The sequence below is a fragment of the Salmo salar genome, chromosome ssa16 (assembly GCF_905237065.1).
Source record: "Salmo salar chromosome ssa16, Ssal_v3.1, whole genome shotgun sequence".
Taxonomy (NCBI): Eukaryota; Metazoa; Chordata; class Actinopteri; order Salmoniformes; family Salmonidae; genus Salmo; species Salmo salar.
Window position 1 is genome coordinate 24,287,502 of NC_059457.1, and position 23,864 is coordinate 24,311,365.

The window sequence follows — 23,864 nt, forward strand, 5'->3', positions numbered from 1 at the left end:
GCTTTGAAAGGCTGGGCATGACACACATCAACACCATCATCCCAGACACCCTAGACCCAATCCAATTCACATACCACCCCAACAGATTCACAGATGACACAATGTCAATTGAACTTCACACTGCCCTCTCCCACCTGGACAAGAGGGGAAATAACTATGGGAAAATGCTGTTCATAGACTACAGCTCAGCATTTAACACCCTAGTCCCCTCCAAGCTCACCACCAAGCTAGGGACCCTGGGACTGAACCCCTCCCACTGCAACTGGAACCAGGACTCCCTGACGGGCCGGCCCCAGGTGGTGAGAGTAGGCAACAACACATACACCACGCTGAGTCTCAACACGTGGACCCCTCAGTGGTGTGTGCTTAGTCCCCTCCTGTACTCCCTGTTCACCCACAACTGTGTGGCCACTCACGACTCCAACACCATTATCAAGTTTGCTGACGACACAACGGTGGTAGGTCTGATCACAGATGGGGATGAGACAGCCTACAGGGAGGAGGACAACAACCTCTCGCTCAACCTCAGTAAGACCAAGGAGCTGATTGTGGACTATAGGAGAAAGAGGGGAGTGCACGCCCATACACATTGACAGAGCTGTTGTGGAGCTGGTCGAGAGCTTCAAGTTCCTTGGCATCCACATCACTAAGGACTTAACATGGTCCACACACACTGCGCATAGTCGTGAAGAGGGCACGACAGTGCCTCTACCCCCTCAGGAAACTGAAAAGGTTTGGCAGGGCCTTCGGATCCTCAAAAAGTTATACAGCTGCACCATCGAGAGCATCTTGACTGGCTGCCTCACAGCTTGGTATAGCAAATGCACTGCCCTTGACCGCAAATCGCTACAGAGGGTGGTGCGGACAGCCCAGTACATCCAGGACCTCTATATCAGGCGGTGTCAGAGGAAGGCCTGAAAAATTGCCAAAGACTCCAGCCACCCAAGCCATAGACTGTTCACAATGCTACCATCCTGCAAACGGTACCAGGCTCAGAGACAGCTTCTTACCCGCAAGCCATAAGACCGCTAAATAGCCAGACTGCTACATAGTCAATTAATAGTACCCAAACTATCTGCACTGACTCTGTCTCTCACTGACCTTACGCACACGCACTAGACTATATATACACACCATATACACACCATATACACACACTCACTCACACACACTACATTAACACTCCCACACAAAACCCTCAGACATTCACATACACATGCACACACACGCATAACAGACACGCATAAAAAACACGCATACCGACACATCAAACACACATTACACACACACTCACAGACTTTTACACTCATCATTTGCTGCTGCTACTCTGTTCTTTATTTTACTCTTATTTTTATCTATCCTGATACCTAGTCACTTTATCCTGCAATCATGTACATTACATATCTACATCAAAAGCCTTGTACTTTTGCACATTGATCTGGTAGTGGTACTCCCAATATATAGCTCCACATTGATCTGGTACTCCCTGTATATAGCTCCACATTGATCTGGTACTGGTACTCCCTGTATATAGCTCCACATTGATCTGGTACTGGTACTCCCTGTATATAGCTCCACATTGATCTGGTACTGGTACTTCCTGTATATAGCTCCACATTGATCTGGTACTCCCTGTATATAGCTCCACATTGATCTGGTACTGGTACTCCCTGTATATAGCTCCACATTGATCTGGTACTGGTACTCCCTGTATATAGCCCCACATTGATCTGGTACTGGTACTCCCTGTATATAGCTCCACATTGTTCTGGTACTCCCTGTATATAGCTCCACATTGATCTGGTACTCCCTGTATATAGCTCCACATTGATCTGGGACTCCCTGTATATAGCCCCACATTGATCTGGTACTGGTACTCCCTGTATATAGCCCCACATTGATCTGGTACTGGTACTCCCTGTATATAGCTCCACATTGATCTGGTACTGGTACTCCCTGTATATAGCTCCACATTGTTCTGGTACTCCCTGTATTTAGCTCCACATTGATCTGGTACTCCCTGTATATAGCTCCACATTGATCTGGGACTCCCTGTATATAGCTCCACATTGATCTGGGACTCCCTGTATATAGCTCCGTTCTTGTGTATTTCATTTTATTCCTCTTGTGTTACTATTTTGTTATTATTTTTAAACTACACCAGTTGTATTCGGCGCGTGACAAATCAAATGTGATTTAAAATGACCAAACCAGACTGTGATGCCATATCTCAGGATAGTCTAGAACTGCATGGTAGAACAGGAGCATTTCTTTCAGACACTCTCTACTTGGACCTTCCAGCTAAATACATTGTCCATACATGTATGTAAACCTAGGTACTTGTACGGACTAACCTGTGCTATGTTGGCATTGCGGACAACCACAGGCACATCGTCACCGACAGATTGAGGTCAAACGCCATCTCTTCCGTTTTCTTTACATTAACGATGAGATGGTGCTCATCACAACACTTGACAAGCCTTTGGATCTCTGACCTGTACACAGTAGTATCAGCATCTTGATACATCAGACCAAGAACGTCGGTATCATCTGAAAACTTGACATTGTAATTATCAGGATTACCGCCGGTGCATTCATTTGTGTACAGTGTGAAAAAGATGGGAGAACCCACACAATCCTTCGGGGCCCCAGTGCTAATGTCTCAAGACTCAGAGAGTGTACCTTTAACTCTAACCTGCTGAGTCCAGCTAGTCAGGAATGAGTGTTATCACGTTTGTAGAGACTGCCTTTATTTATGATCATAAACAGTAAACACTGTGGATGCTGGAAAAAGCATAAATCACCGGGGAGGCTACATCATGATAGTATCAGAGAAGTCAAAACATTGTGTTGAGAGAATGAATTACTGTTTCCAGAGATATGCATGTCAGTCTAAGCACTGGAGATTAGACAGGGTTAGACTGTGGCTTGGTAGTAGGGGCTGGGATGTGACTGGGTTAGTTTGGGCTGGGATACAGGACTTTGAGAGAAGGCTGGGGCTGTGTTAGGTTGGGGTATAAGGAAATGAGAGCACTGAGGCTAGGTAAAGCACAGGGTTGTGTTGAGTCTGTCATGTGAATGATCTATGGTGTGGCAGCGGCTGGGGGGGAGACATGGAGAGGAACAGGCAGCAACATTGTGTTGAGGACAGACATAGTAGCAGAAAGGTTACTGAATAAATAGAACAGTACAACAACAACAAAAATAATGCATGAAATGAAATGTATGTATTCACTACTGTAAGCCGCTCTGGATAAGAGCGTCTGCTAAATGACTAAAATGTAAAATGTAAACACAGTGGAACATCTGCTGTTGACCAAACATACCCCAGGCACTTCTCAGTAGACTACATTCTCACTCACACACACAACAACAACGTAGTCACTCACTCACCCTATAGCACACAAAACACTCCTCAATCAATCAATCAATAAAATGTATTTATAAAGCCGTTTTTTACATCAGCCGACGTCACAAAGTGCTATACAAAAGCTCAGCCTAAAACCCCAAACAGCAAGCAATGCAGATGTAGAAGCACGGTGGCTAGGATAAACTCCCTAGAATGGCCAGAATCTAGGAAGAAACCTAGAGAGGAACCATGCTCTGAGGGGTGGCCAGTCCTCTTCTGGCTGTGCCGGGTGGCGATTATAACAGTACATGGCCAAAATGTTTAAACTTTCATAGATGACCTTCAGGGTCAAATAATAATAATCACAGTGGTTGTAGAGGGTGCAACAGGTCAGTACCATAAGAGTAAATGTCAGTTGGCTTTTCATAGCCGATCATTCAGAGATAGAGACAGCAGGTGCGGTAGAGAGAGAGAGAGAGAGAGAGTCGAAAACAGCAGGTCCGGGACAAGGTAGCACGTCCGGTGAACAGGTTAGGGTTCCATAGCCGCAGGCAGAACAGTTGAAACTGGAGCAGCAGCATGACCAGGTGGACTGGGGACAGCAAGGAGTCATCAGGCCAGGTAGTCCTGAGGCATGGTCCTAGGGCTCATGTTCTCCGAGAGAAGAGAAAGAGAGAGAGAGAATTAGAGGGAGCATACTTAAATTCACACAGGACACCGGATAAGAAGGAAAAAAATACTCCAGATATAACAGACTGACCCTAGCCCCCCGACACAAACTATTGCAGCATAATTACTGGAGGCTGAGACAGGAGGGGTTGGGAGACACTGTGGCCCCGTCCGACTAATACCCCCGGACAGGGCCAACCAGGCAGGATATAAATAAAATAAAATACAATTTATTTATATAGCCCTTCTTACATCAGCTGATATCTCAAAGTGCTGTACAGAAACCACGCCTAAAACCCCAAACAGCAAGCAATGCAGTTGTAGAAGCACCCACCCACTTTGCCAAAGCACAGCCCCCACACCACTAGAGGGATATCTTCAACCACCAACTTACTACCCTGAGACAAGTCCGAGTATAGCCCACAAAGATCTCCCCCACGGCACAAACCCAGACAGGAAGATCACGTCAGTGACTCAACCCACTCAAGTGACGCACCCCTCAAGTGACGCAATTAATGTGTTATGGGTTGGATGGAATGATTTATATACAAATGTACAGTATTTGTGGCCGGAGGCAAAGTACAAAGGGGGCCTGTCTCTGAGATAGAATGCTTCCCTGTGGCTCAGTTGGTAGAGCATGGTGTGTGCAACGCCAGGGTTGTGGGTTTGATTCCCACAGGGGGCCAGTAAAAAAAAAAAAAAAAATGCATGAAATTAAATGAAATGTATGCAATCACTACTGTAAGTCGCTCTGGATAAGAGCGTCTGCTAAATGTTAAAAATGTTAATGTTAAAATGTTTCTATAAGAGTGAGATAAGTCCCAAGCCAAAGGAACCAAAGCAGGCCCGGAGTAGTGACCCAGAAGATGGTAATTGTAGAAGGAGTCAAAGGGACCAACGCAGGCCTGGAGTGGCCCTGAACTAGATGGTCATCGTGCAAGGAGAGCCCTGCTGGGCCCTGCGTTGGGTCCGGTTAAGGTGGTGAACTTTACTGTAGCATTGGCAGGAAAAATGCCTTTTAAGACTATGGCCAACAATGTTCTATGAATCTTAATGGATCAAATGCTTGCACTGTTGGGTTTGTGGTGATAGCTATGAGAACCGTTCCAAACAATCAGAAGGATCTGAAGGTTCTGTTTAAGAGACTACAAACCTCCTGTCTCTTGCTGACATTACTCACACTCAGGCACCTGCCTCCAGGTTCTTTAGTGTGTTTTCCCCTGGGTATGGAGTTTCATGTGCCCTAGACCAAATCTCTAGACACTCAGAGAAAATTGGAAATGTTACTCGAAATGCCCTGAAACAATTGAATGAGGAATTAAAAGATTTGCGTAAATTGGCTCCAGCGACGCCCCTCAGCCCGGAGCCTCCAGCGACCCCCCCTCAGCCCGGGGCCTCCAGCGACGCCCCTCAGCCCGGGGCCTCCAGCGACGCCCCTCAGCCCGGGGCCTCCAGCGACGCCTCTCAGCCCGGGGCCTCCAGCGATGCCGCACAGCCCAGAGTCTTCTGAGCTACGCCCAGAGCCAGAGCCACCTCCGTAGTGGGAGGATTGGGAAGGGGGGGTGTAGCACAGGGACCGTCATTGACGGTGGCCACCCTCCCTTCCCTCCCTTTAAGTTTGGGGTTGTTTTTGTGGGGTTTTGGAGGTGCATTCGGGGTCTGCACCTTTGGGGGGGGGTACTGTCACGTCCTGACCAGTAAAAGGGATTATTTGCCATAGTAGTTTGGTCAGGGCATGGCAGGGGGTGTTTGTTTTGGTGTTTTTGGTTTAGGTTCTATTTCTATGTTTAAATGTAGTTTTCTATTTCTATGTTGGGTTTTTGGTAGGACCTCCAATTAGAGACAGTTGGTTGTCGTTGTCTCTAATTGGAGGCCATATTTAGTTGAGGTTTGTTTCACTTGTGTTTTGTGGTTATTTCCTGTATAGTCTGTGCACCTTATGGGACTGTTTCGTCGTTTGTTTCTTTTGTTTAAGTGTTATTTCTAATAAATTAAGAAGATGAGCACTTTACCCGCTGCGCCTTGGTCCTGTCCTTACGACGCTTATGACACTGAGTTCGCTCATTAGTTTGCACTATATAAATCAAAGATTTTTCCGTGATGAAATCAACATAACATTTTTAATGCATCAAACCAAAACAAATCTTGCAAGATCGAGTCGGCGTAAACTTTTCAGATCAGTGCCGTGCGTGTGAAGTTATTAACCCAGTTGTAGATAAGTATAGGTCAGCAATGAGGAGTTACTGCTTCCTACAAGAGCACAAAACGTGTAGGCTACATTTCAAGCTGTCTTCGAAAAGACAGTCAGATAAAAAGCTTATGCCTTAATTAAAGGGGAAGTGTTTTATTTTGAGACAGGCTTGAATATGCAAATAAGCAAATAGGCAGAGGGGTAACCTACATTGTCTAATTTTCTGTATGGTAATAATTATTAACTGTATTTTGTAAAGTGTTTTTTTGCATCATACAACACAATGTAACTCAGTCACCTATTTGGCCCATGGTGTTACAGAACAATAATTTTTTTAATCATTAATGTCAAGCCCTTCATAATGTAAAAACGTTTTTAATGCAATGTAGGCCTGCATTGAACACAACATATAGGCTACTGTAGGCTATATCATACTAGAATGACGCCAGAGAGGATGGCTGACGTGCTCCTAACCAACTGTGTTATTTTGTTCATTTTTTTAGCGTTGTTTGTAACTTGTTTTTTTTACTTATTTTGTACATAATGTTGCTACTACCATCTCTTATGACCGTAAATAACTTCTGAACATCAGAACAGCGATTACTCACCACAAACTGGTAGAAGATCTTTCCTTTAACGAGTCCGACTGTCACGACTGTGTGTAGGAACGGACCAAAGCGCAGCGTGAGTTTCGTTCCACATCTTTATTATATTGTGAAACTTAGCCAAACAAACAATAAACTATAAACAAACAACAAACCGTGACAACAGAGGTGCAACATGCACTAACTCAAAATAATCTCTCACAAACACAGGTGGGAAAAACAACTACTTAAATATGATCCCCAATTAGAAACAACGATGACCAGCTGCCTCTAATTGGGAATCATACAAAAAACCCAACATAGAAAAAAGAAACTAGAACACAACATAGAAAAAATAAACTAGATAAACCCCCAGTCACGCCCTGACCTACTCTACCAGAGAAAATAACAGCACTATGGTCAGGACGTGACAGTACCCCACCCCCCCAAAGGTGCGAACTCCGGCCGCAAAACCTGAAACCAAAAGGGAGGGTTGGGGGGGGTGTTTAGTGTTGGTGGCGGCTCTGGTGCAGGACGAAGAACCTTCTCATCCTGCGGATCCGCCAGCATTGCAGGCGGCTCTGGTGCAGGACGAAAAACCCTCTCATCATGCGGATCCGCCAGCATTGGAGGTGGCTCTGGTGCAGGATGAAGAACCCCCTCATCCTGTGGATCCGGAAACATTGTAGGTGGCGCTCTTAGTGGCCGGGGACTTTAATGCAGGGAAACTTAATTCCGTTTTACGAAATTTCCACCAGCATGTTAAATGTGCAACAAGAGGGGAAAAAAACTCTAGACCACCTTTACTCCACACACAGAGATGCGTACAAAGCTCTCCCTCGCCCTCCATTTGGCAAATCTGACGATAATTCTATCCTCCTGATTCCTGCTTACAAGCAAAAATTACAGCAGGAAGCACCAGTGACTCAGTCAATAAAAAAAGTGGTCAGATGAAGCAAATGCTAAGCTACAGGACTGTTTTGCTAGCACAGACTGGAATATGTTCCGGGATGCTTCCGATGGCATTGAGGAAGCATCCCGGAATGGCTATGCCCTCTGACGAACCATCAAACAGGCAAAACCTCAATACAGGACTAAGATCGAATCATACTACACCGGCTTCAACGCTCGTCGGATGTGGCACGACCTGTAAACTGTTACAGACTACAAGGCGAAGCACAGCCAAGAGTTGCCCAGTGACACGAGCCTACCAGACGAGCTAAATTACTTCTATGCTCGCTTTGAGGCAAGTAACACTGAAACATACATGAGAGCATCAGCTGTTCCGGACGACTGTGTGATCACGCTCTCCGCAGCCGACGTGAGTAAGACCTTTAAACAGGCCAACATTCACAAGGCCGCAGGGCCAGACGGATTACCAGGACATGTACTCCGGGCATGCGCTGACCAACTGGCAAGTGTCTTCACTGACATTTTCAACCCCTCCTTGTATGAGTCTGTAATACCAACATGTTTCAAGCAGACCACCATAGTCCCTGTGCCCAAGAACACTAAGGTAACCTGCCTAAATGACTACCAACCCATAGCACTCACGTCTGTAGCCATGAAGTGCTTTGAAAGGCTGGTCATGGCTCACATCAACACCATTATCCCAGAAACCCAAGACCCACTCCAATTTGCATACAGATCCACAGATCATGCAATCTCTATTGCACTCCACACTGCCCTTTCCCACCTGGACAAAAGGAACACATACGTGAGAATGCTATTCATTTACTACAGCTCAGCGTTCAACACCATAGAGCCCTCAAAGCTCATCACTAAGCTAAGGACACTGGGACTAAACACCTCCCTCTGCAACTGGATCCTGGACTTCTTGACGGGCCGTCCCCAGGTGGTAAGGGTAGGTAACAACACATCCGCCACTCTGATCCTCAACACAGGGGCCCCTCAGGGGTGAGTGCTCAGTCCCCTCCTGTACTTTCTGTTCACTCATGCCTGCATGGCCAGGCACGACTCCAACACCATCATTAAGTTTACCGATGACACAGCAGTGGTAGGCCTGATCACCGACAACAACGAGACAGCCTATAGGGAGGAGGTCAGAGATCTCACCGTGTGGTGCCAGGACTACAACCTCTCCCTCAACGTGATCAAGACAAAGGAGATGATTGTGAACTACAGGAACAGGAGGACCGAGCACGCCCTCATTCTCATTGACAGGGCTGTAGTGGAGCAGATTGAGAGCTTTAAGTTCCTTGGTGTCCACATCACCAACAAACTAACATGGTCCAAGCACACCAAGACTGTCGTGAAGAGGGCACGACAAAGCCTATTCCTCCTCAGGAAACTAAAAAGGTTTGGCATGGGTCCTCAGATCCTCAAAAGGTTCTACAGCTGCAACATCGAGAGCATCCTGACTGGTTGCATCACTGCCTGGTACGGCAATTGCTCGGCCTCTGACTGCAAGGCACTACAGAGGGTAGTGCGTACAGCCCAGTACATCACTGGGGCTAAGCTGCCTGCCATCCAGGACCTCTACACCAGGCGGTGTCAGAGGAAGGCCCTAAAAATTGTCAAAGACCCCAGCCACCCCAGTCATAGACTGTTCTCTCTACTACCGCATTGCAAGCGGTACCGGAGTGCCAAGTCTAGGACAAAAAGGCTTCTCAAGAGTTTTAACCCCCAAGACATAAGACTCCTGAAAAGGTAATCAAATGGTTACCCGGACTATTTGCATTATGTGCCCCCGCAACCCCTCTTTTTAGGCTGCTGCTACTCTTTGTTTATCATATATTCATAGTCACTTTAACTGTACATTCATGTACATAGTACCTCAATTGGGCCGACCAACCAGTGCTCCCACACATTGGCTAACCGAGCTATCAGCATTGTGTCCCACCCACCACCCGCCAACTCCTCTTTTACGCTACTGCTACTCTCTGTTCATCATATATGCATTGTCACTTTAACCATATCTACATGTACATACTACCTCAAACAGCCTGACTAACCGGTGTCTGTATGTAGCCTCACTACTTTTATAGCCTCGCTACTGTATATAGCCTGTATTTTTACTGTTATTTTATTTCTTTACCTACCTATTGTTCACCTAATACCATTTTTGCACTATTGGTTAGAGCCTGTAAGTAAGCATTTCACTGTTGTATTCGGCGCACATGACAAATAAACTTTGATTTAGTGTTGCTTGTAGAGTTGATAATTTCTTACATATATTTTCAAAGAAGCTTGGATCATCATTATTTGGACTGTATAGGTTAATAAAGCATATCTGTTTATTGTCCAATAAAATATTTAAAATAATCCATCTACCTTGATGATCTGTTTGGACATTTTGCACATTTGGATCAAAATTACTGTTCATTTCTGCCCATGGAAGAAATATATTTCGCAACCCAGTCCTTTTTCCACAAAACTTCATCTAAAATTGTTGAATGGGTTTCCTGTAAACAATAGATATTATATTCCTTCTCTTTTAACCAGGTAAATACTGATCGTCTTTTCTTATTATCTGCTAGGCCATTACAGTTGTAACTGGCTATACTTATTTCACCATTTACCACAATGAGACACAACTTTCAATTCTATTTATCAAAATATATGTTTGTAAACGTACCATTAAAAAGTAACATGATGATTGAGTGTCTATATAGCTGTACCATGATATTTGCATTGCTACTAAGTAAACCTCCAATTGGTCTTCACTATTCCACCCGCTAAAAGCCCTCCTCATCCCGAGTTGGGTTGTCATCCCAATGCCGGCAGACCACCCCTGACCCCCCCTTATCGCATAGCCCTGACAGACTGGGATCCATCCTTGGAAAAGAGCACACAGTGCCATTTACAGAACAGAAGTAGATCAACCACCAAATGCATTTCCATTGCTCTCACCTCGATTTGTATTATATATAGCCATCAAAAAATATATATATTTTAAAAATCCTGTTTCTTATTTTCCAAAATTAGCTATTAATATTTGTAGTAATGTAGGCAATTTATGCAAAGGATTTTACCTCTCACCAGTCTCGCCATTACGAAAATGACATTATTACAAGCAATAATTATATTAGCAAACAATTATTGTGAATCATCCTTTATTGTCCCGAACATCTTTTACTCCTTCGCAACAGTTGTGGGATACGCACTGCGGCAGACCAGGGGGTTTGGTCAAGACGTTTACCCAGATCAGACACGGACAGAGGATTAGCTCAGTTTCAAGGGTGTTTATTTAAATAATAGATCAAAAAGAAAAGGATAGGTCTCCCCAATGAGACCCTCTCCGGGATGCCGTCTTCTGGTATTCCGGGTGTGGCTGTGTCCTGTCGGGCACAAAACTGAACTCCCTCTTCTTACCTCTGCAACTGTCAACAATACCACGGGAGTCCTTTCTTTTCTTTTCTTTCTTTCTTTCTCTCTTTCTCCCCACCCCCTGTGTGGGCCTTGCACAGCTGGTGAGCAATCTGCCCTTGATTACTCACCAGCTCCCAATCAGCCCCAATTAGTCCTGGCTGGAGAGCCCGTCCAGCAGATGGAGCCATCGCCTCGTGATGTATACTCCATCTGTTACCAGGCCTCGACGAGTCTCCCCCTGGTGGCTGACCTGCTGTACGCCACAACACATACACCCACACGATCATGCACACCTAAAGCCCTTTCCCACCACACAATCATAGGCTCACATTCTCAACAGTTGCACCATCCCAGAGCCCAACTTAAGAAAGGTCTTGATTTACGAATGCATATACAGTTGCAGTTGTATGAGAAGGCCTGCAAGACTGTGCAAAAAAATGGGCAGAAATGGCGAGATTTTATTAACCATTGTCACGTCCTAGATGATGGATGTCAGATGTACACCTTTTCCCTGAAAACACTCACAACACGGTCCCCCGTATTGACCATATTCCCAAGCATCTCCATGCAGTCAGACTTTTGATTTTGTGCCACCAGGGCCACAATAATATACCCCCTCTCTGAATGTCCGAGTGTGACCCCCTTCCCATGGGTTACTGCAGCTAGTGTTGCCAGCACTGCTACTGCCTGGGTGGGGGCACCCCACCGGAATCCCCACCGGCTAGGTACAAGGTCGTCAAGGTTCTCATAGCAGCTTTGAGAATTTCCTTGTGTAGTATGCTCTCCCTTCAGGGGGCTTTGGCTTTGCAGGACCAACCCTGCCAAGCAGGCTCAGAACCACTACAGGACCAACCCTGCCAAGCAGGCTCAGAATCTTGAGGGGGCAGTGCTGCTCTAGGTCTCTGACCGCATTTTGGCTGCATACAGACCGCTTACAGCAGGCCCATAAAACAGTTAGGGACTTCTCCTTAGTATCTGGGTCATTCAGGTTGGTGTCTAGGGTATAGGATTGTGGACTGTTCCATCAATATAGGATCATAAATAAATAAATTAGATATATAATTTATTTTAAAAATGTAGTTCCCCATGATAGGACAATAAATAAATTAAATGTATAATTTATTTTAAAACAGTTCCACCATGATAGGACAATAAATAAATAAGACATAAAATTCATTATAAAAGTATATCCATCATCTGAACAACATTGAAAGCTCTCACACCCCGGCTCACAGCAATACATTGGCTCTGGGATATGCAACCATTTCCTTTCTCACTCAATGCCACACTTTCCCAAACATAACAAAACAAATAAAAAATAAACACACACCAAACGTCTTCTGTTTACGGACTTTTTATCCTCACCATGTTGAATTAGTGCTTGTGTGTTCCAATTACTTATATTTGAAGATATATAGAAATGCTATATTTTTTATTGTATTGTTACAATCCATATCCGGGCTAGAATTGTTTCATTATTTTCCTCGTCTATAAGAACTTTGTAATTTTTAAAATAACCATGGAGTAGTCTTTGTGTCTCTGAACAACTGGTTATTAATATATAGTTTATCAACGACGAGAGCTACTCGTTTCCCTTTTCATCTATTATCCTTGAAAATTGGATACAGAACTTTACGCCGTTCTGCAATTTCCTTCGAGAACTGGTCATTCATGCCAATTTTGGTCCCAGCAAGTCTTTTACCCAGGGTTTTAACCATTATTTTATCTTTTAAAGGAAGCAAATTTGGCAACGATTGGACGTTCATACCTTTGCCCTCTCTGTCCGAAGCAGTGTACACGTTCGAGTTGGGTTTTGTCGATATCTTCGAGTGGAATCTGAAGCGCTGTAAGGAGGAACTCTCTAACTACAGATTCAGGAACTTCTCTTTCTTTATCTTGGATACCTGTAAGTACCAGATTCTCTCTCATGGATCTAGTCTATATGTCAAGTAAGGCTTCTCTCAGAACGGTGTTCTCCATTTTAACCTCCCTGGGCAAGCGTCCCACCCCTAATCAACAGCCAGTGGAATCGCGTGGCGCGAAATACAAATACCTCATAAATGCTATAACTTCAATTTCTCAAACATATGAGTATTTTACACCATTTTAAAGACAAGACTCTCGTTAACCTGTTTAGGATAGGGGGCAGTATTTTCACTGCCGGATAAAAAAAACGTACCCGATTTAATCTGGTTATTACTCCTGCCCAGAAACTAGAATATGCATATAATTGTTTGATTTGGATAGAAAACACCCTAAAGTTTATAAAACTGTTTGAATGGTGTCTGTGAGTATAACAGAACTCATATGGCAGGCCAAAACCTGAATCTTGAGGGGGCAGTGCTGTTTCATCAGACCAGAGGACATTTCTCCAAAAAGTACGATCTTTGTCCCCATGTGCAGTTGCAAACCGTAGTCTGGCTTTTTTATGGCAGTTTTGGAGCAGTGACTTCTTCCTTGCTGAGTGGCCTTTCAGGTTATGTCGATATAGGACTCGTTTTACTGTGGATATAGATACTTTTGTTGCTGTTTCCTCCAGCATCTTCACAAGGTCCTTTGCTGTTGTTCTGGGATTGATTTGCACTTTTCTCACCAAAGTACGTTCATCTCTAGGAGACAGAACACGTCTCCTTCCTGAGCGGTATGACGGCTGTGCGGTCCCATGGTGTTTATACTTGCGTACTATTGTTTGTACAGATGAACGTGGTACCTTCAGGCGTTTGGAAATTGCTCCCAAGGATGAACCAGACTTGTGGAGGTCTACATTTATTTTCTGAGGTCTTGGCTGATTTCTTTTGATTTTCCCATGATGTCAAGCAAAGAGGCACTGAGTTTGAAGGTAGGCCTTGAAATACATCCACAGGTACACCTCTAATTGACTCAAATTATGTCAATTAGCCTATCAGAAGCTTCTAAAGCCATGACATAATTTTCTGGAATTTTCCAAGCTGTTTAAATGCCCAGTCAACTTAGTGTATGTAAACTTCTGACCCACTGGAATTGTGATACAATTAATTATAAGTGAAATAATCTGTCTGTAAACAATTGTTGGAAAAATGACTTGTGTCATGCACAAAGTAGATGTCCTAACCGACTTGCCAAAATTTGTGGAGTGTTTGAAAAACGAGTTTTAATGACTCCAACCTGTGTATGTAAACTTCCCACTTCAACTGTATATACAAGGTCCTGTGATACTCCTAATCTTATTGTGAAATAGAAAACAACATTTTGCATTTTTAACTGACATGTTCAGGTTGTACTTTCCAATTACAAAAGTTTTCTCATTTTGGGGGAGCTGTAGAGAAGGCACAGTGTTGCATAAAAAATGGTTAACTTGCTCAAAATATCTCCAAAAGCGTTTGGGTGCGGGATCCTCTTAAGTGTAATCCATAGAAAATTAAATGGACAGCGCTTTGAAGGACACATACAATAGGCACAATGTCACATCCAAGAGTCAGTAGTAGAGCTCTGGCAATCCCTCTGGTGAATACAGGGCTTCATAATGCACATTGCTTTAAGGGAAATATCCCCATCCAGTACAGTAAGCCCCCCCAAGCCTGAATAATAGTCACTTCTATCAGAAGTCATCCCTCTTTCCCCATCTTAATTAATTATATTAATAAAACCATGTTTTAAACTGAAATACAGTATTACACTGTTAGAGTAAAGTGTAACATTGGTGCATCCTGTCATTGTCAATAAATAAGCAAGGCCCTGATTACATACAAATACTGTGTGATCACTGATATTTAACAAGGTGTGTGTGTGTGTGTGTGTGTGTGTGTGTGTGTGTGTGTGTGTGTGTGTGTGTGTGTGGCTAACCAGTAGTACTGTGGACCTCCATGTTAAGATTGAAGTACCTCTGCACTAGTTCAGGAGTGTCTTCTTCCAGGACAGTTAGTACTATGTTCTGTTTTCCATAATCACCACACCCTCAAACAGTTTGAGTGACAGGAGATATCACCCAATGGTGTGTCAGGAATCTCCTCTGTCCTGCCCTCTCGTTAACCAGTCGACAGATGGAAATGGCTGATGCGAGGAGTGGGGACATTAAAGTGCGGCAGTTTCCTTGATTTCCTTGTGGCCACGGATGTGTCGTCGTGAGTTACAGCTGCGTCGTAGTGGGTTACGGCTGCGTCGTAGTGGGTTACGGCTGCATCGTTGTACAATTTGGCTGTGTTGTTGTGGGTTACGTGCCGCTGTGTTGAGTGCGCCGGTTCCACATACCACGTTTAGAATGCTAGTGATGCAGGAAGTTCCTCAGGTAGATACGCTCCACCTCAAGACTCGACAGAATCGGCAGAATCCTGAGACACAGAGCAGGGGAGAGCCACAAAATGCTATTAATGATCAGATTGTTAGAGCAGGCATGAGCAATAGAACATACACAGACATGCACCAAACAACCCAACACAGACAAACAAACAAACACACACACACACACCTGTCCAGCAGCTCCCAGTCCTCTCCGTCCCAGCGGTCAGTGAAGTCGTGTGTGTTCATGCCTCCTGCTGCATCCAGGTCAGACTTATAGATCCCCAGCAGACCAAACCCATTCGCCTCCCAGTAACCTGGAACACAACGAGAGAGGAGAGAGAAAGAAAGAGAGGTGGAGGTGTGTATATCAGTGAAGGCTGGTGAGATAATCTATAGGAGGACGGCCTCATTGCAATGGCTAGAATAGAATATATCGAACGGAGTCAATCATGTGGTTTCCATATGTGTTATATGTTAACCATTCCATTTATTCCATACCAGCCATTAAAATGAGCCTGTCCTCCTATAGCTCCTCCCACCAGCCTCCTCTGGTGTGTATATGCGTGTGCGTGTACCTCTGGGCTTCCTGGGCGTAGCCCCACAGTCCAGTCTCATGACGATGGGGGCGAAGGCCATGTGTCCCTCCACACAGTGTTTCCTGACTGAGTCGATGATGGAGGGGGGAAGTGGATGTGAAGGTCACACAGAAACACTATACTGTGCTCATCCTGGGGAGGAAGAGAAAATATTCATGCCCATTTCATGAAACTAAGGACACAAAACAGGACACACCCAGTCTATCACATAGTGATGGTGTCACTGAGGATGTCATACTCACAGTGATGAGGTCGATGCCAGCCTATAGACCAGCGGAACGCTCAAAGTTTCCACTCAGCTTCACGTACTTGTACCTGGTTCACAGAGGCAAGTAATCAGGGGTGAAAGTAAGCCATACAATTAAAACGTTAGCCTATCACAATAAATAAAATAAAGATGCCAACAAAACTGTAGGCTATAACACCATCATTTACCATTACCGCATCTCAGCCACTTCAAAAATGTGTAAATTGAGTTGAAAACGGGTCGTATGTGCTACAAAATGTGGTGTGGTTTCGTCTCTGCGATGAGAATGTAGTGACATTTTTCCAAGGCATAGATGAATGTCCGAGACAGAGACAACAGTGGAACGCATCAACCTAAACTCAATCCAGGCTCCATGTGTCTCAATTCCAAAATGTCATTCCGCTTTTTTGTGATTTGTAACAGATGTCTCTTTCCATCACTGTTTGGATGCTGAAATTATTTTAGAGTGAAGGAATGTGCCCAGGTAGTCTACGGGAGCCTTTGAGGTGATTTGTTTGACAATGATATGAACATTTTATGACTTGTGCCACACTCTGCATACCTGTGCAGTATGGATGCCTTTAGTGCTGCCTCTATATCCATGTCAGTGCTGTTGTAGTCAGTGATGATGAGGTTGAAGTAGGGGTCTCCAGTGGTCTGGAACAGACCCTCCATGTCAACTATCAGCTGCTGCACCCAGCGGGCCTGGTTCTTTACTGAAACACACAAGCACGCATACACAGAGTAATACATCATTATATCACCATACAACATTAGGAGAGTAGCAGTGTGTGTGTGTGTGTGTGTGTGTGTGTGTGTGTGTGTGTGTGTGTGTGTGTGTGTGTGTGTGTGTGTGTGTGTGTGTGTGTGTGTAGTACCTGGTACTATGAAGTGTACAGTGGCAGTCGGGTTCCAGTGGAAGCCTAGAGGCTTGCATAGCAACGTCTCAGGGGCAGGGCGAAGGAGTCCCCTGGGGCGAGATCGATTATGGCGAATCAGAGCATAGATGTAGTGTGTCAGACGAAGGTGTTGGCCAGTTATGTCCCTTAGCTCCAGCTCCAGGAAGTACCTGCTGCCCTGAACCCCATCCACTTTCCTCTCAACATTCAGCACACGCACCAGGGAGAAATGCCTAGGGAGGGACAGGGTTAACACAAACTTCCACACACACATATACTGTACACACACACACACACACACACACCCGTTGTGTCTGTGGTTTAGTTTGTCCATGAAGGCCTTGACGACAGGCAGAGCATCACTAGGGCGGAGCAGCAGGTTACCAGACACGTTACAGCGGAGGTCTATCCAATCAGAACACATCGCCTGGAGGTTAACAGGGGTCACCTGGAATGTCTGAGCCCAGTTTACCTCAGGGTCAAACACCGGTGGAGGCGTGGAGTCATAAGCCAGCCCCTCCTCCTCTTCAGAGTCTCGACCCCAGACTCCATAAAGACTCACTCACACCCACCTCTTCACCCTCTCTCTCCCCCTTTCTTTCACCCTCCCCCACTCTGTCAATCCCTTCAACCAGATGGTTCCTTCCGCTGATCACGCCAGGGGGCAGAGCACAGTGGACTGTGTTGTCATAGTCAGGTTGCGGTCGTGACTTTATATGTGTTTGTGCTCGGAGGATGATATCTGTCTCTAGGCCCTGGACTCTCTTCCTGGTCACAGTTGCTTTGTGGTACAACTTCACTAGGGGTGGTTTAATCTTAGTCCCCCCCCTCTGACCAGGCTGTTGAACGCGCCGGCGCCTCCCTTGCAGCTGGGGAAGCCTAACTTGTGGTCTGTCTCTGTCTGCTGGTCCGTCTGCTGGTCCGTCTGCTAGCTTTTCTCTGTCAGCTGGTCTGTCTCTCTCTGCTGGCCTGTCTCTCTCTGCTGGCCTGTCTCTCTCTGCTGGCCTGTCTCTCTCTGCTGGTCTGTCTCTCTCTGCTGGCCTGTCTCTCTCTGCTGGTCTGTCTCTCTCTGCTGGCCTGTCTCTCTCTGCTGGCCTGTCTCTCTCTGCTGGCCTGTCTCTCTCTGCTGGCCTGTCTCTCTCTGCTGGCCTGTCTCTCTCTGCTGGCCTGTCTCTCTCTGCTGGCCTGTCTCTCTCTGCTGGCCTGTCTCTCTCTGCTGGCCTGTCTCTCTCTGCTGGCCTGTCTCTCTCTGCTGGCCTGTCTCTCTCTGCTGGCCTGTCTCTCTCTGCTGGCATGTTCTGGTCTAGATTTTGTGGTGCAGGTAAAATCGTTAACCCAATTGAGTTCTGTTCTGCTGGTCCCTCTCTTGGTCTGGGTTGATTTTGGTCTGCTGGACCCAGACCTTCTCTGTCTGCTGGATTCCCTCCTGGTTTTTTGTGCTGGTCTGAGCTGTTCAGCTGGTCTATCTGCTTGTCTGTCTTCTGGTCTCAGCTTTTCTTCTGGTGTAGTCTGTATAGGTTTGTGTGACCCATGACCAAGAGGGATCTCAAACCCATCCAGTTCAGTTGCTCTGGTCTGGACTCCGGCTTGCTGCTCTACTACAGCTGCTGCATTAGATTCTCTCCTCTTCCTCCTCCTCCTCTTCTTGTATGTGAGAGTCTCAGACATGTTTGTGTGTGTAGGTGCCCTGTCGGCCTGTGGCAGGGAGAAGAGTTTGTGTCGTCATCTCTGAGCATATTCGTCATAGTCAGGAGGGGTGTGGTCTGTCTCACTAGCCCCTCCCACATTTGGAGGAGCCTCACCATCTAACCCCTCCTCTGGGACCGCCTTTCTCCTCATCGAGATGCCAATATCTACCAGTCAACACACAGATGGAGAAGAGTGTTCATATAAAACGAACGCTGACCGACGACATTTCATATACTTTAGAAGAAAAACGAATGTGTGTCTCCCCTACCTCTGGCTCTGTTCTCTCCCTCCTGTCCCTCTGGCTCATCCAGCCTCATGTACCTGGAAAAGCCATACCTAGAGAGTGGAGATAAGGAAGGGAGTAGAAAGGGAGAGAATTTCATCATTGCACACTGTCTGTCTCTCTCAGACACCATTATCCATAACATCAGTGATAGCACCCTGCCCTCTGCTGGATGGTAATGGTAATGACCTCATACAGGATAAGCCTCTGCTCAGACCAGAGCCCGGTTTCCCAATAGTGATGGAACTTAGGCTTACGAGTCTTTTAAAGTTGCATCTTTCCTACAACGGCCAAAGATGTAACATTCGTTTCCCAAAGAACCCCGCAGAGAGAATGTTAGTTAAGTGCGTCGTTAAGACATAGTGTTGATACTGATAGGATCGAAAGAAAGGTTGCGCTGCTTTTGTATTGGTCTTCTTGTTGTGGATGGCTGTTCACAAATCTAAATGTGTATTTGAAGCCAATAATGGTTGAGTTCAAGAAGTTTAAGCTGCCTATCAATCATTGGTTTTGAAACCAGTGGACAGCCAGTGAAAAACATGCTATTGCAACAACTGCATAGTTTGGATCCCAGCCTATGGAATAAAAGTGGGGCTTTTATTGCTCAATCTAATTCATGGTGATCCATAGGCCTAATGGACACATGCTCAAACTCGCACACTTTTGATAAGACTTAAAAGGGGCAATCTGTAGTTGTTACATCCATTTTTTGACTTATAAGTTATATACAGTTGAAGTCGGAAGTTTACATACACTTAAGTTGGAGTCATTAAAACTTGTTTTTCAACCACTCCACAAATGTCTTGTTAACAAACTGTAGTTTTGGCAAGTCGGTTAGGACATCTACTTTGTGCATGACACAAGTACATTTTCCAAAACATTTTTACAGACAGATTATTTCATTTATAATTTACCGTGTCACAATTCCAGTGGGTCAGAAGTTTACATACACTAAGTTGACTGTGCCTTTAAACAGCTTTGAAAATTCAAGAAAATTATGTCATGGCTTTAGATGCATCTGATAGGCTATTGACATAATTTGAGTCAATTGGAGGTGTACTTGTGAATGTATTTCAAGGCCTACCTTCAAACTCAGTGCCTCTTTGCTTGATATCATGGGAAAATCAAAAGAAATCAGGCAAGATGAAGATGAACGTTCTTTGGTGCGAAAAGTTCAAATCAATCCCAGAACAGGAGAGGACCTTGTGAAGATGCTGGAGGAAACAGGTACAAAACTATCTATATCCACAGTAAAACAAGTCCTATATCAACATAACCTGAAAGGCCGCTCAGCAAGGAAGAGGCCACTGCTCCAAAACCACCATAAAAAAGCCAGAATACGGTTTGCAACTGCACATGGGGACAAAGATCATACTTTTTGGAGAAATGTCCTCTGGTCTGACAAAAATAAAATAAATAACAGAAATAGAACTGTTTGGCCATAATGACCGTCGTTATGTTTGGAAGAAAAAGGGGGAGGCTTGCAAGACGAAGAACACCATCCCAACTGTGAAGCACGGGGGTGGCAGCATCATGTTGTGGGGGTGCTTTGCTGCAGGAGGGATTGGTGCACTTCACAAAATAGATGGCATTGTGAGGATGGAAAATTATGTGGATATATTGAAGCAACATATCAAGATATCAGTCAGGAAGTTAAAGCTTGGTCACAAATGGGTCTTCCAAATGGACAATGACCCCATGCATACTTTCAAAGTTGTGGCAAACTGGCTTAAGGACAACAAAGTCAAGGTATTGGAGTGGCCATCACAAAGCCCTGACCTCAATCCTATAGAAAATTTGTGGGCAGAACTGAAAAAGCGTGTGCGAGCAAAGAGGCCTACAAACCTGACTCAGTTACACCAGCTCTGTCAGGTGGAATGGGCCAAAATTCACCCAACTTATTGTGGGAAGCTTGTGGAAGGCTACCCGAAACGTTTGACCCAAGTTAAACAATTTAAAGGCAATGCTACCAAATACTAACTGAGTGTATGTAAACTTCTGACCCACTGGGAATGTGATAAAGAAATAAAAGCTGAAATAAATCATTTTCTCCACTATTATTCTGACATTTCACATTCTTAAAATAAAGTGGTGGTCCTATCTGACATAAGACAGGGAATTTTTACTAGGATTAAATGTCAGGAATTGTGAAACTGAGTTTAAATGTATTTGGCTGAGGTGTATGTAAACTTCCGACTTCAACTGTATAAATATCCATTGATTCTTGAAGAATATAACTTTAAATGCCTCATGAGCTTAGTTCAACTGTCACACTCCATGAGAACCCAGAATATAAGCTTGTTTTTCTCCAATGTTTTTAAACATTGTAAATATAAACACTGTATAGTCTCATAACATGGTTAAAACAATCATTTTGATATCATGGATGGTCAGTCCTTGCATCCATAGCTCTGTCTATTAATCTGAGAGTGGTTACATTTCTCCAGGCCTATCCCTCAGCTTTTTACCACAACAGAGGAGGGGCGACGATTTTGTTATTGTTTCTATTAAGGATTCTAGCTTTAATCTAACAGGGAACATTATATTTTTACTCAAGTTTTATGCTTCAGTGTTTATTTACTGTCACAGAGGCCAGGTCATCCTCTTCCGGTTGGAGAGACTGCGAGACGAGTGGATTGACTGGGACTGTTGTGGTCGGTTTGGTGGAGAGATGTCTGTTAACAGACGTTTAGCGTATGTCACACTTCATTTTAAAGTTGACGCCACAAAATAAGGTCTTTTGTTTTGATTTGAATGCTTCAATGTTTTTGAATATATGAAGTTACTGTAAGCCATTTACCTCTGCTGTCTTGCGGTAAGGTTGGCTGGAGATATTTCTGAGACTAAATGATTCGCATGTTAACATTAACAAATGTCTAATGTATGTCAGTCTTCATTTGAAATTCCAGGCTAACGTACACTACATATACAAAAGTTGAACTAAGCTCATGAGGCATTTATAAGGTATAATATTTAATAATCAATGGGTTTACATCATTAATCCATAAATTCAAACACGGATGTAGCAACTAAGGATTCTAGCTTTAATCTTAAGAGTTGTTGCGTGTTTTTAGGTTAAGACCTGCTGTCCTCTGCAAAATTGCTACCCATGATGTCCTCAAACACTACTACATCTTGAGGGAGGAGGGAGGAGCGGTCTTGGTGATTTGTGGGTTAATAACCAATAAGTTCAATACTAACCTACACTGAGTGTACAAAACATTAAGAAAACCTTCCTAGGGCTGTTACGGTGACCGTATTACCGCCACACCGGAGGTCACGAATCCTGATGGCAGTGAAATTTCACTTCACCATTTAGTTACGGTAACTAGGCTTCTCCAAGATCTGATGCTGCTGATGGTCATTAGTAGCCTACCAAAGTTGCTTACTGCCTGGTACTCAGCACTCTACTGTCCCTCTAATCAATCTGACATCAAAAATTAGAGCCCATGAGCTCATGGTGCACAACATTTCTATAGGCTATGCTATTGCATGAGAACACAGTGATGGCCTCTATTAAAAAGAGGAGGATCGCATCAGCTTTCTATATGCTAGGCCTACTATATGTATTTCTCAACTTTCCTAAAACTAAGCACATTGCTTCTCTTTACAACAGGATGGAATGAAAATTAACCACTGGAATAGTATCCTCCATTCACTATGTAAGTGCATAGATTGCATGTATTTTTTCCCCTATTCCTGTTTCGAGACAGGTGCATGATAATGGTCCATTCTAAGCCAAAACAAATTTCACAAATATTATTTATTATAAACTGGGTGGTTTGAGCCCTGAATGCTGATTGGCTGATATACCACAGCTACCACGGGTATGACAAAATTTTTCTTTTAACCTGTTATGGCTAGGGGGCAGTATTTTCACGGCCGGATAAAAAACGTACCCAATTTAATCTGATTATTACTCCTGCCCAGAAACTAGAATATGCATATAATTATTAGCTTTGGATAGAAAACACTCCAAAGTTTCTAAAACTGTTTGAATGGTGTCTGTGAGTATAACAGAACTCATTTGGCAGGCCAAAACCTGAGAAGATTCTGTACAGGAAGTACCCTGTCTGACCATTTCTTGGCCTTCTTGATTATCTCTATCCAATACAGGGGATCTCTGCTGTTACGTGAGACTTCCTACGGCTCCCATGGGCTCTCAGAAGGCGGCAAAAAGCTGAATGATATCGAGGCAGCCCCTGTCTGAAAAACATTAGCGCGTTTGGATAGTGGACAGTCACAGTACTATGAGACTCAGGCTCGTGCACGAGGGGATCCCATGCTTTTATTTTCTCTCTCTTTTGTACGTAAACACGCTTTCCCGGTCGGAATATTATCGCTTTTTTTACGAGAAAAATTGCATAAAAATTGATTTTAAACAGCGGTTGACATGCTTCGAAGTACGGTAATGGAATATTTAGAATTTTTTTGTCACAAAATGCGTAGTGCGCGTGACCCTTATTTACACTTCGGATAGTGTCTTGAACGCACGAACAAAACGCCGCTATTTGGATATAACTATGGATTATTTTGAACCAAACCAACATTTGTTATTGAAGTAGCAGTCCTGGGAGTGCATTCTGACGAAGAACACCAAAGGTAATCAAACTTTTCTAATAGTAAATCGGAGTTTGGTCAGGGCTAAACTTGGTGGGTGTCTAAATAGCTAGCCGTGATGGCTGGGCTATCTACTCAGAATATTGCAAAATGTGCTTTCACCTAAAAGCTGTTTTAAAATCGGACACCTCGATTGCACAAAGGAGTT

General features: G+C 44.4%; 2 long non-coding RNA genes across 2 annotated transcripts; both read right to left on the reverse strand.

The window, feature by feature from the left end:
* Positions 1 to 2,733: 2,733 nt before the first annotated feature.
* On the reverse strand, positions 2,734 to 13,128 carry LOC123727802 (uncharacterized). The gene is made up of 2 exons (XR_006759702.1): positions 12,894 to 13,128; positions 2,734 to 4,003 (listed from the first exon to the last, which is right to left on the reverse strand). It is a non-coding gene; the product is annotated as an uncharacterized lncRNA (long non-coding RNA).
* Positions 13,129 to 14,217: 1,089 nt separating this feature from the next.
* LOC106573437 (beta-1,4-N-acetylgalactosaminyltransferase 3) lies at positions 14,218 to 18,129 on the reverse strand. Its single transcript, XR_001321345.2, has 6 exons — positions 17,104 to 18,129; positions 16,788 to 16,941; positions 16,221 to 16,293; positions 15,958 to 16,110; positions 15,570 to 15,696; positions 14,218 to 15,432 (listed from the first exon to the last, which is right to left on the reverse strand). It is a non-coding gene; the product is annotated as a beta-1,4-N-acetylgalactosaminyltransferase 3 (long non-coding RNA).
* Between the last annotated feature and the right edge of the window lie 5,735 nt (positions 18,130 to 23,864).